The sequence below is a fragment of the Silene latifolia genome, chromosome Y (assembly GCF_048544455.1).
Source record: "Silene latifolia isolate original U9 population chromosome Y, ASM4854445v1, whole genome shotgun sequence".
In the NCBI taxonomy this organism is placed as follows: Eukaryota; Viridiplantae; Streptophyta; class Magnoliopsida; order Caryophyllales; family Caryophyllaceae; genus Silene; species Silene latifolia.
This window is the reverse complement of record NC_133538.1, coordinates 384,234,428-384,246,857: the sequence shown is the minus strand read 5'-3', so window position 1 is coordinate 384,246,857 and position 12,430 is coordinate 384,234,428. Positions and strand designations below refer to the sequence as shown.

Sequence of the window (12,430 nt, the reverse complement as noted above, 5' to 3'; positions counted from 1 at the left end):
GACATGCTTTAAAAAAAACAATCATAAAAATACATAGAAATGTTATCAAAATCTAAAAAGAAATATGTAAATCAATATCTATCTATCTATCTATATTAATAAAGGAAGCTTTTTTCGAGCGATTATAGAGTCTCCAACCTATGTTCAAAACTTTCGACCAATGAGAATAATTAGTATAAAGATAAAATTTACAATTAGTGGATAAAATTTAGAATTAGTGTGAGTATAGAATATGTTACAATAGGAAGTTGATCAATTGTAGAAATCTTCTAGAAAGATAAGATCATGCATCCACCCATGTGTTAGTTGTCGACTACAAGTCTACAAGACGTCAAATACAAGTCTTATACATAAAGTAAATTCAATTATACTCCGTATCATATTTGATTGTTCCATGGTATATATATAACACCGTCTCATACAATAACCACTATATGATTCATGATGAGAATAAGCACCCTCCAACAACTCAATAATAATAATAATAATAGTAATAATAATTGTTGTAATTATCATCATATGAATGTGTTCTTTTCCGTTTGATGCTTATTTTTTGAATGATATAGACCAATGCTATGGTCATTATTCATTAGTCTTAGTTTCTTGCAGAAGTTTTTGTCTTTTAAAGATCTAAATAGAAGTTGTATAGTGCATAATTGGATGTCTAATTTATTTTATTGTAACCGTAGGATACAGGGGCATTGGATTTAAGAAGAAAAAAAAACAAGGTAAACCTTTTTATAACCCACCTTCTTAACTTTGAGATTTTATAAACTTTAATATACCTAATGCTCATACTTTTTTGTAGTTTGATAATATAACTGGTATTACTTAATTTTGTGTTTTTTGATATTTTGTGCCTCACCGCTATATTTGAGGTAGCATGGTATGAATCACCGTAAAGGAATGCATGGTCAATTAGTCAGCACTTAGCATTTACCACTTTGTCGTGTTTTATCAAGACCGAAGCATAAAAGGCTATGAGCAAAGGTGAACTTTTTAATTACGTTCGTTCCCTCCAAAAAAAAAAAGTGAAACCATCATCATTCTTATTTGTAGAAGATGCTATCAAAATCAAAGAATTCACTATATACTTAGCTTCTCCATGCCATTTATTTATTAGTCAATTTTATTATGTTATGTGAAAGATTTATTATTTATTTATTTTTATTTTTCGAGCGATGTTAGGATTTTCAATTTTTACGAATTACATAAAGTTATACTCCCTCCAATTTCATTTATTGTTCCCCTTTCTTTTTGGCATAAGAAATAAGGGAATCAATTTGGACCACACAATACACATGACCCCACATCAAATTGATTTTGGACCACACAATGTTGTCCAAAGAAGGAAAGAGGGAACAATAAGGAAAATAGATGGAAAGGGAAAGAGGAACAATAAATGAAATTGTAGGGAGTATGAGTTTTACTTTGACTATAATCTTTATCGACTACTACATGATGTCTATTTGTGTGTATATATGATTCCACATTACAATCCACCATATATTCTCTTACCTCCAAATTGGTGATTGCATGCATTACAGTTACTACAATTGATGAACAAATAGCTCTTACTTGGTAACAAAAGTTGATAGTGCATCGTACTTTTACGTACTGTCATGTATCTTTTCTTTAAAGTGGCATCTTTCGTGCTTGAAAAAATACTATATATTGCATAGTCCATATTAATCACTCACAAATTCTCATTATAGACGGACACTATCCGTCTATACGTATAGACGGATACCATTTTCCCTCACAAAATACTCATTTGCCATAAAGTGGGAAGCAGGGGTGCCCCACCTTGTCCCTCCTACCCATTTTATTAGAGGTCTTTACCCGTCTGTTCGCCCCACCCGTCTATACCAAGACCTATTGTTAATCACTACTCTGTATTTTTTTTACAGTCTTAAAATTGTAGCCATGTTATTCTTTTTCGAGTAGGTCTTCTGAGAGATGGTCTCTTAATAAGCTTTATTGAGAGACCATTGTACAATTTTTAGAAAAAGTGGTACTAAAAGTAATAAAATAGGTACAAAATCATAATTAATGATAAAATGGGTACATTTATTATGTATATAGGTACAAAATTACTATATCACGATCAACAATAAAAATGGTACGAAATACAAATAAAATGGTACGAAAGATTGGTCTCTCAATAACTTAGTGGGAGACCGTCTCTCCCAAGTTTTAGTGTTCTTTTTCATACATTGCAAGTCCTTGCATTGAGTGAGAACCTTTCCATGCCATTTACTCCGTATTAATCAAATTTATGTTATGTCAATGTTTAATATTTATTTTCTCTTTAATTTCGTTGTTTGTGATGTTTTTTTTATTTACTCGCAACACTTATTATAAAAAGAACTCCATTTTATTAACTCAATAAGGAAAGAGGGAAGATATGACTGAATAGAAGGGAGTATATTTTTGTAAATATAAGTCAAAGGCTTAACTCGAAATTGCAAAATGTCATATATGAGAAAACGAATGGAGTAGGAAAACAACAACAAAAAAAAAGCTTAGATTTTTGTAATTCATATAGTCAACTTTTATTAACTAATCAGACAATATATTATCCAGCAAATTTTTTCAAACTTGAACAAAAAAAAATTAATATTTCAAGCAAATATTAGAGAGTTTCACTTTTTAAATATCGTGAGAGGTCTTATATTACAAAAACGCAATTTAAGCAATATTAGACGGCACAGACTTTAATAAAATGCAAATTTATTATTTTAAGTTGTTTAAATAAAAAAGACAATTAAAATTATACTATTTACAATAAAAGAATTTTGGTAATACACTTTAATATTTTGCAATTACTATATTACAATATTATTTTTATTGACTGCCTTAATATTTCTAGGCCCGTGCATCTATGGTCCTTTTCGATGGGCAAAAAACGGATATATTACCTCATGCGCTTGATTTTCAAAAGACAAGAAAAGAGTTTTCTATATTTAAGAGGGAGAGGTTGAGCCTAAGACTAAAGAGTATTCTATTCATGTTTAGCAGACAATCAATCTAAGTTTACCAAGAGAATACAAAAACTTATATTGCGCGAGTACAAATACACGGAAAAAATATTAGTGAGGTTTGAATTAAGTCTTTACTTGAGTGAGCCTTAATATTTGTAGTATTTTTTTTTAATGTAATTTAGTAACCGTTCATAGAACATAATATTACAAGTGGCCCGTGCATCGCACGAGCATTAAATCTAGCGATTATAGAGACTCCAAATTTTACGAACTACTTAAATATAATAATGATAATACATTATTAATATATGAATTTATCTAAAGATAAAGTTTTAAAGTTGGCCAAACATATTAATAAAGATATATTAATTTATCTTGTGTTTCGTAAAACACAAGAACTAGAAAGATAGATGGAGTAATTTATTGTGTTCCATCCATAGGTGTTATTAGTCAAGTATAAGACGATTATAAAGCTATTCAATACATGTCAAATACATCAACTAGATTCAAATATATTATATTTTATTATTATTATTTATTATTGTTTCACAGTATATATACGTACGTTCTTGCCGAAGGTTTTGCATTACAAACATTCTAATTTATGCAGAACTTGACTATTATTCATCTTGCTTGATCATTCTAATTATTATTTTGTTTTCATGTTCTGCATGTAGGGCGTGATAAGGTACTTCTCCATCAAGGTACAATTACTATTTTGATTTGTTTCATCGTCGTTATTATGTGTATCATCTATAAAGTATATGTGAATATTTTTGTTATTATTGATGAATGAAAGAGTTACATGGGTTACATATTTATACTAACTTTACAAAACTAACTTAGTCAACTAAAAATATACAAGCATAATTAGAGGAGGTAAAATAGGTAACAAGATAACTAATTACAAAGATAATGGCAAGATAATATGTGAGCACAAATAACGTTTGATTTGTTCCACATTTAGAGGAGTGCAATCTTGAGGGTTGACTTGTATCATTAACATTCCCGCTCAAGATGGACGGGCGATAGCGAAGGCCAATCTTGGAAGAGAGCATTAGAAACCGTGGCTTGTGGAGCGGCTTAGTAAGAGTGTCAGCTAGCTGATCAGTCCCGTTTATGTGTTGGACACGAATGTAGCCTTTGCGAATTTGTTCCTTGACGAAATGGAAGGCTAGAGCAACATGTTTCATTCTTGAGTGAAAAACCGGATTGGACGAATAATGAGTAGTACTTAGGTTGTCACAGTATATTGATGGCGGTGTAGTAGAAGAAATACCGAGTTCATGCAGCAAGTTTTGGAGCCATAGCAGCTCGGCAAAAGTAGCAGCAACTGCTTGGAACTCAGCCTCTGTCGATGAGCACGAGACCGCTTTTTGCTTCTTGGCAGACTAAGATATTGGATTCCTACCTAGGTAAATAATATACCCGGTTGTATAGAGATAATCGTGAGGATCACCTCCCCAATCCGCGTCACAAAACGTATGGAGACACAAGGGTGAGGAGTCGGTGATATGGATACCAAGGTGAAGGGTGCCATTAAGGTAACGAAGGAGTCGCTTAAGGGCAGCCCAGTGGGTGACGGTGGGGTGGGTCAAAAATTGAGCTAATTTATTGACGGAAAAAGCGATATCCGGTCGGGTTAGTGAGAGGTATTGCAAACTACCAACTATAGATCGATAGTCCGATTCATTTTCGATGGGGGCAGTGGTATTTTTGACTAATGGGGGTGAGTAAGCATCGGGGTTGACGCGGGTTTGGAGTTTTCCATTTTAAATTTAACTAAGAGGTCATATAAGTATTTTGTTTGATTTAAATGCAATCCATTTTTTGTTGGTGTAACTTCTATTCCGAGAAAATAGGATAGAGGGCCAAGGTCATTAAGAGAAATTTTTTCTGAAATTTGGGTAATAAAATTCGTAATTTGGGTTTTAGGTGGTCCGGTCACTATTATATCATCGACATAAACTAAAACATATAAAATGGTATGAGACGCGGTGAAAATAAAAAGTGACGGGTCGGATAAGGAGTTTCGAAAACCTGATTCTAGGAGATAGGATTTCAACTCGGTGTACCATGCTCGTGGTGCTTGTTTGAGACCATAGATGGCCTTATTAAGTCTGCATACGTAAGAAGGGTTAGTGGTGTCAACAAAACCAGCTGGTTGACTCATGAAAACGGATTCAGTGAGTCGTCCCTGCAAAAATGCATTATTAATATCAATTTGGTGTAAATGCCACTTCTTCGTGACAGCAAGGGTGAGAATAAGGCTTAGTTAGGAGGGACAAGGGTCCAGGTGTCATTCCGAGTGAGGGCTTCAAATTCTTCGACCATGGCATGGCGCCATTGAGGGTGAAGAAGAGCTTGTTTGATGGTATTTGGTGTGGTATGGGTAAGGGAAAGAGTGGCAGTTTTGGCATGCTTATCGGTTTTAAAATATCTCGGGTTGGGTTTAATAATGTTATTAGATAACCGTGTTTGATGTAGAGGAGGGGGAGGTGGGGGAGGAGGAGGTGGGGGCGAGGGAGAGGTGACAGGGGTCGAAACAGGGGGTGGCGAGGCAGAGGGTGACGAGGTAGGGGGCGTCGAGGTAGGAGGTGGTGTGGACAGCGGGGGGCCACGGGGGCGCTTGAGAGAGAGGAGAAACAAGCGTTTGCATTTTTGTTGGAGTCGCCACCAATTTTTATGGGAAATTGGAACCGTTCGAATACCTCGTGTCATGTCATGACACAAAGTAGTGACATGAACACTAAGCAATCGTTACCCTTAGCATTCTATGTCTAGAATGACTCTCGTGGATGCCAATAAACACGGGTGTTCACGGAGATCTAGAGTAAGGGGTGAGGGTACGTATTAGGAAGCTCTTTTGATCAAACACCTAATCCCGCCCGCCTCGATAGCCGCCTCTACTAATGATTAGGGAAGTTATTCGTACTCGATATATCGTCGATTGTATGCATGCAATGCAACATCCAAGTTTTAATCCTAGCATGTGAGAATTAATACTAAGTCGGTGAACAAGTAATTAGCAAACAATTAGGTCGAAGTAGGATTTAATGTTCAATTACATGTGAAAACATTCAAATGATACAAGAAATAATGATAAATACAACAAAGGAAAATTACAATAAAATAATTACATTGGATTAGGCGATTTATGTCGAAAATACCTTTAAAACGGATAATAAAAATTACGAACATATCAGAAGGTGATAATACGATTAATAGTTAATTATACGTGAACTAATTAAACTAAGTCAAGGCAACCACGGAGTTCAGGGACAGAATTCAACCGAATAAAGCAGATAGCTGCGTCCTTTGGAATAGGCGCAGCAGACGCTGCGTCTGTTCCTGACCTGAATTCTGGCTGTGAAGCCGGAATTGCGTGTTGTTAATTCTCATTGGTGAATTTGATGATGGATTAATTTATTTACTCGGATGGAAGTGATTAGTAGGTTAATTACATGCGATTAATGGGTCATAAAAACGATAAACATGGATGTGACGGAGACAAGACGGATTAATTACATGATTAATGATTGATTAGTGACATGGGTGAACAAAACAAATTAATTAGACTAAACATGATGAATTAATGACGAATTAATGATGAACATGCGATGAATGTGACAAAAGACAAATTAAAAATATATAAAAAACGAATTCCAGAAACTCGATATGAACAAATCGAACTTCTACAACCCGGATTGAATTTAATGACGAAAACCCGCAAATATGAGATTATAAGGAATTTAAGTCGGATTTAATGACGAATTAAATATGTTAATGATGACGAATAATATACATGTGAAATTATTAGACTATTATGACGAAGAATTAAAGAAAACAAACGAAACAAATAAACTTTGACAAATTACAGAGGACGAAGGAAGAAGAAAGGAAGCAGGAACTGCGGCAGCCTCACGAAGAGGCGCAGCAGGAACTGCGCTCCTTCAAGAGGCGCGCAGCGATTCTTTGCGTCCTTTCTCGACGGTTAGTCTTCTGGAAATCCGTAAAAAGAGATTTTAAAGCACGGTTAGAAATCGGTTTTAAGAGGTATTTTTGACGTAAACCTTACAATTGTGATACAATAATTAAAATACAATAAATAAAAGAGAGATTTACACCCTCAGACTTACATGTTGACGAAACGAGAAGGACTAAGATATCGATTAGTGATGCTCGACGCGAATGCAAAGAAAGTGCCCTCTTAAGAGGAAAACGATTAGATTAATTAAGTTGATTGATGTGTAGTTGGTCAAGTTGGTCGGTCATGCAAACGAGGCTGGTACTCAGAAGGATCCGAGCTTACATGGTTGAAAGATCAAGCACGTAGACGCCAAAAAGTAAGAACAAAAGTCTAGAATGCAAAGGGAGAAGAGAAGGGCGGACACTCGCGTGAGAAATATGAGGAGCGAAGGCTCCTATTTATACTAATCACGTGGAGGAAATAGGGTTTCGGAGACTCTTTGGAAGTGAATCTCGGAAAGATATGAAAAAGATACGAAAATTACGCAGAATAGGACTCGGGAAGAGGCGCGTGATCACTACGTCTCTTGGAAGAGGCGCAAAGACCGCCGCGTCTGTTCCCAAGTGGTTTCCTCCTGCGGAAGAAAGATTTCCGTGTTTGAGTTATGGAAGGACGGAATAATTTGGTTTTCCTTAATACTTTATATGAATATTACGGGAAATTTTTTGCCAAAATATTAAGATTGTGAAATATTTATTTATAAAATATGGAATAGAAATATCCGGAACATTCCAGAACATTCCGACTCGGGATTGAACGATTATCAGAAAATGGAGACGGTTTTAGGCTCGGACTCCAAATGTACTCTAATTAACTGTCAAAACGACCGTATCGGCGCGTAGATGACAACTAAGAGGTAGACATTAATATTTGAGCAATCACTTGACGATAAACTTATGAATTGTCACAAATCGTTCCGCGTACCAAACATGCGGCCCAATCATCACCGGGTGGTTTGCGAGAGGTGCAGAAATGAGGTATCTACAGAGCCCCCACTTTGACTGAGGCTTGGACAAGGCGAAAGTCAAAGTATAGCCATCAGGTCAATCAAAAATTACAACCTGACGACTATGGCGACGCGAGGTGGCTCAAGGGGTTTGAGCCAAGGACCTGTCGTCGGGAACATTTTAGAGTCTGTCGACTATCGGGGAGGGTCGTTAAAGTCCATTAGACTACGTAAGGAAGCTCGCCAGCCATAAGAAGAGACCAAACCTGAGACTTCTTCTCGAAATGCTTCCGGAGGTGCATGGGAGCTAAGGAGCGAAGATCAGGTGTGAAGGTTAAAATAAAGTGAGTAGCAGGACACAGACGGGAACTGCTGAAAGAAGACTGCTTGGGTAGTCTTCGAGAAGTGATTGCGAGTAGCAGGACACAAGCGAGAACTGCTGAGAGAAAACTGCTTAGGTAGTCTTCGAGAAGTAATTGGGAGTAGCAGGACACAGGCGGGAACTGCTGAGGAGAAATCTGTTTAGGTAGATGTTAATCTCTATGTCGGTCGTGAACTCTCGTATGGGGGAACGTAATCGGGAATTTTATCTCTGTGCCTTGAGAGGGAAAGTATATCCGCTTACTCTCGCTTGGGGGCAAGATAATGAAGAGAGGGCGTGTCGAAACACCTGTCGAGAAATACTTGCTCGTTTCGACAAGCAAAGTCTTGGAAGCAATAAATAACATATAATATTCTGCTGCTGGCTTGGAAAATAAGGGCCGGAACGAAAGAAAATCGTTAAACGGATCAAAAAGATAAAATAGCATCAAGGAAGAGGCGCACCAAAGTTGGGCCCACAAATAACGAACTCATAACGAATTTTTGAAAATTCGTATGGAGGGAACACAAGGAAGAGGCGCAGCAAGAGCTGCGTCTCTTGGAAGAGGCGCAGCGCCTGCTGCGTCCATTCCCCAAAGTGTCTATTCTGCATAAAAACGCGATAATCAGAAGGGTTGCAATCATTTGTTCGAAACATAATTCACACATTTCTCTCTCAAATCTTCACTATTTCCGCCAAGGTTTGATCCAAAAGCTTGCATTAATCATGACTAATCGAGGCATGTGTCTCATTCTTGCATTAATCTTCCATTTGTCGAATTTTGGATCGAAAAATTAGGGTTTTCAACCCAATTGATCGAAAATTTGAGGCTTTTCCCCCAAATGCATTTGCTTTGTCAAATTGACACTAGAAATGGGTAATTGGTAGTATAAGGAACACAACCATGTATTTGTTTCAAATTTTCGTTGAGTTTTTTAGCCTTTGAGTGAAATTCGAGACGGTTTCACATCTGAACCGTAAATTGCTTCGAAAATAGTCTTAGGATTGCCCATTTGCGTTGAAACTTGATATTTGGGACCCTTGGATGATGGGTAAACTTTCTATCATCTCGGAATTTTGGTTTGTGACAGCTTTTTCAGGACACTTTCTAAGGCATAATCGCCATTATAACGAAATGCTGCCGAAATTTCGACTCGAACCCGGAACTAGGCTTCAAATTAGGCTTGACTTGACCCATATTACCACATGAGTGATCGGGTTGGTGAGAGTATGGCCAAAGACGGCGAGAAAAGAGCGGTTTCAGGGCTTCCGAAGGCTCGAAAATCCCTTAACCAAGGCTTGTCGTCATGCGACGCGACCTAAATTTGCTTTAATGCTGCAGGTGATGAGGCTTCTACTTCTGGGAGGACTCCCATGGAGATAGACGCTGCTGTTGTAGAGGAGGCTTTGGAGCAGGCCTTCACCGCCGCGGTGATGGCTGCTGGGGACGAGGTCCACGAGGAGGAGGCTGTTGAGGAGGAGGAGGCCCCGAGGCGGGCCAACGTCGGACGAGGAGGTCGTCAGCTGAGAGGAGCTCCTGCGTGGGCTGAGACTTGGGAGAGTTGGCACCTGCTGTGGGCTGCCGAGGGTCACCTGTCCTACAGGACGGTGAAGAGTTTGGTAAATAGGAATTCATTACTCATCACTCATCTTCTCTCGTTTCATTTGCTCATATCTTTTCCAATTTTCATTCAAAACTAAAGATAGCTTTTGTTTCAAATCACAATAGGAGGCCGGGAACATCAGGTCGTTCTCGGGCTATACGACAGTGATGGAGTGCTATGAGCGGCTGTCGACAGAGGAGCGCGCCATGATCGAGCGCGGAGCGTTCGGTTCTTTGGTGCAGGCCTGGAGGGATATCGCGAAGAGGAAGCTGCGGGCTAACCTTAGCCTGGTCCGCGCTTTCTTGGACCGATTCTGGGATACGACTTCCACGTTTCACATGCCTTTCGGTGAGGTGGGAGTCACTCTGGAGGACTACGGCATGATTTCAGGTCTGCCGTGTGGGACCGAGGAGGTGGAGTGGCCAGAGATTGCCATGAGGGCGGACTCGGCCGAGGCGAGGAGACTGATCGGCTGGAACTTGTCGCCGAAGGCCATCACAGTGCCGGGCTTGGTGCCCAGCTCCTACGTTCGAGACTACTTTGTGGGAAAGATCCCGGCGCTGGTGATGATTGATGAGAGGGAGACGGCTCCTCCTCCCTGTACAGCTGAGTAGAGGGCTCGTCTGTGGCTCTGGTGGTTTCTGTCTTCCATTTACCTCGGAGACAAGGGAGAGAGGCTGTCGACGAAGCTTCTTCCCTTCCTTTCTGACTTGAGCTCCCTAGGGCGTTGGGACTGGGTCACTGCTGGCTTTGCGGTCCTCATTCGCTTCATGCGGGCCATGGTTCGTCCGGAGTTGATAGAGAAGGGGACTTCTCCTGGTGCTGTCGGACCTGGACTACTGCTGGAGGTATGAACCTTCATTGAGGCTTGAAATGAATTCCTTTCTTTATCAAATCACGAATGATTGTTATTGACTATCTTGTTTCACAGGCGTGGGTGTACTCCTACTTCCTGGGCCTCGCGCCCAAGAGGACGGAGCCGCTGGAGAGGGCATATCCCGTTGTGAGGGATTGGGTGATGTGTAGGACGAGGAGCAAGCGTTCCTCTCACATCGTTTACCGGCGGGACGTGAACGCTCTTCAGCTGGACAGCGTAAGCATCTCACTTATATTCATTCGCTTCTTCAGTGTTTTTAATCGATCATAGGAATGATCCTTGTTTGTCTTATCATAGTGGGTGCCCAGACCTTGGTCGGAGTACGCCGGAGCGCCTCCTTTTGTGGCTGAGGTCCTTCGACCCAGGAGCTCGAGCCGGCTGCTGCTGAGGATGTCGATGGGTCATGTGTGGTACTTGGGCGAGCGCTTGGCTCGTCAGTGCTCTCGGGACGTGTTGACGGTTCCCATCGATCCTCCTAGGATGATGTTCAGGGAGCCTTCTGAGGCAGAGAGGGAGGCTGACTTGGCTGGCGTCGGTGGTGACGCTCCCCTTCTTCCTGGCGAGGACTACTCGGCGTTCCTCTACGGGAGGTTGGCGTACTGGCCGGTAGTGGTGAGCATCTTTACTCTTCTTCTTTACTTGATTGTTTGAGAACTTATGATGAAAGATCATCGATTAATGAGAAACATTTGGCTTCACAAGAGGTTGAGGCGGCGGGCATCGAGCCCCCAGAGTACCCCGAGACCCTTGAGTACACTGACGCGACCGGGGGGACGACGATCTCCGAGCTGCGTGACTTTGACGTGACTGTGACGGATGCTGGCCTGGACGACTGGCAGCATCTGATTCGGAGGGTGAGCCTCTGACTTGTATAATTTTTGTGTAAGAACACGTTTGATTGAACTTTATTAATTTTATTGAGAAGTTCCTTTTGAAAATGCAGGTTGCGCCGTCTCGGTTCGTGGCGCTATGGAGGGTGGCCAATCGGCTGCGAGCTACTGCCGTCGAGGCACTTGTTGGCGGTCGAGGTCGTCAGGTATGAACCCTATACTTGTTTCATTTTTTGATTTTTAATTCCTTTGTAATTGTTTGGACTGATTTGACATGATTGACATGAGCCAATTTTGTTGTTGTTTACAGGGGGACCGCGAGCTGGAGCAAGAGTTGACCCAGTCTCGGGAGGAGACAGCTCGCTTGTTGAGGGAGCTCGAGGTTCGGGACACCGAGATTGCTGCTCTTGCGGCAAGAGTTGCGGATCTGGAGGGCGACCAGTAGTAGCTTTGCTTTGTTTTTGTAGACTTGCACACTTGTACATTTTGGACCTTGATTTTGGACATTTTTGGACTTTTGTTTGGGGCGAGAGCCCCCAGTTTGCTGTACATTTCCTTGTTTGGTGTATATAAGATGGCCTGAGAGCCTTTGCTGCTGGGTTGTGTTGCTTGTATCTGCAGGTTAGCTTTGAACAAGTTTGGTAGATGACGGTTTACGCCGTCATGCTGCCGAAATTTACATAGAAATCACGCAAAACATTCATACATATGGCCTTAATTAGCGCGAAGTGAAAGACTCGAAAGAAATGCAAAAATGCAAAATTTTTGCTGGAAATGACCGGACGGTAGGGAGGGTTA

At 40.4% G+C, this 12,430-nt stretch overlaps 1 long non-coding RNA gene across 1 annotated transcript; it reads left to right on the top strand.

Moving 5' to 3' along the window:
• Positions 1-11,504: 11,504 nt before the first annotated feature.
• LOC141634255 (uncharacterized) lies at positions 11,505-12,226 on the top strand. The gene is made up of 3 exons (XR_012539002.1): positions 11,505-11,656; positions 11,746-11,838; positions 11,943-12,226. It is a non-coding gene; the product is annotated as an uncharacterized LOC141634255 (long non-coding RNA).
• The last annotated feature ends 204 nt before the right edge of the window (positions 12,227-12,430 follow it).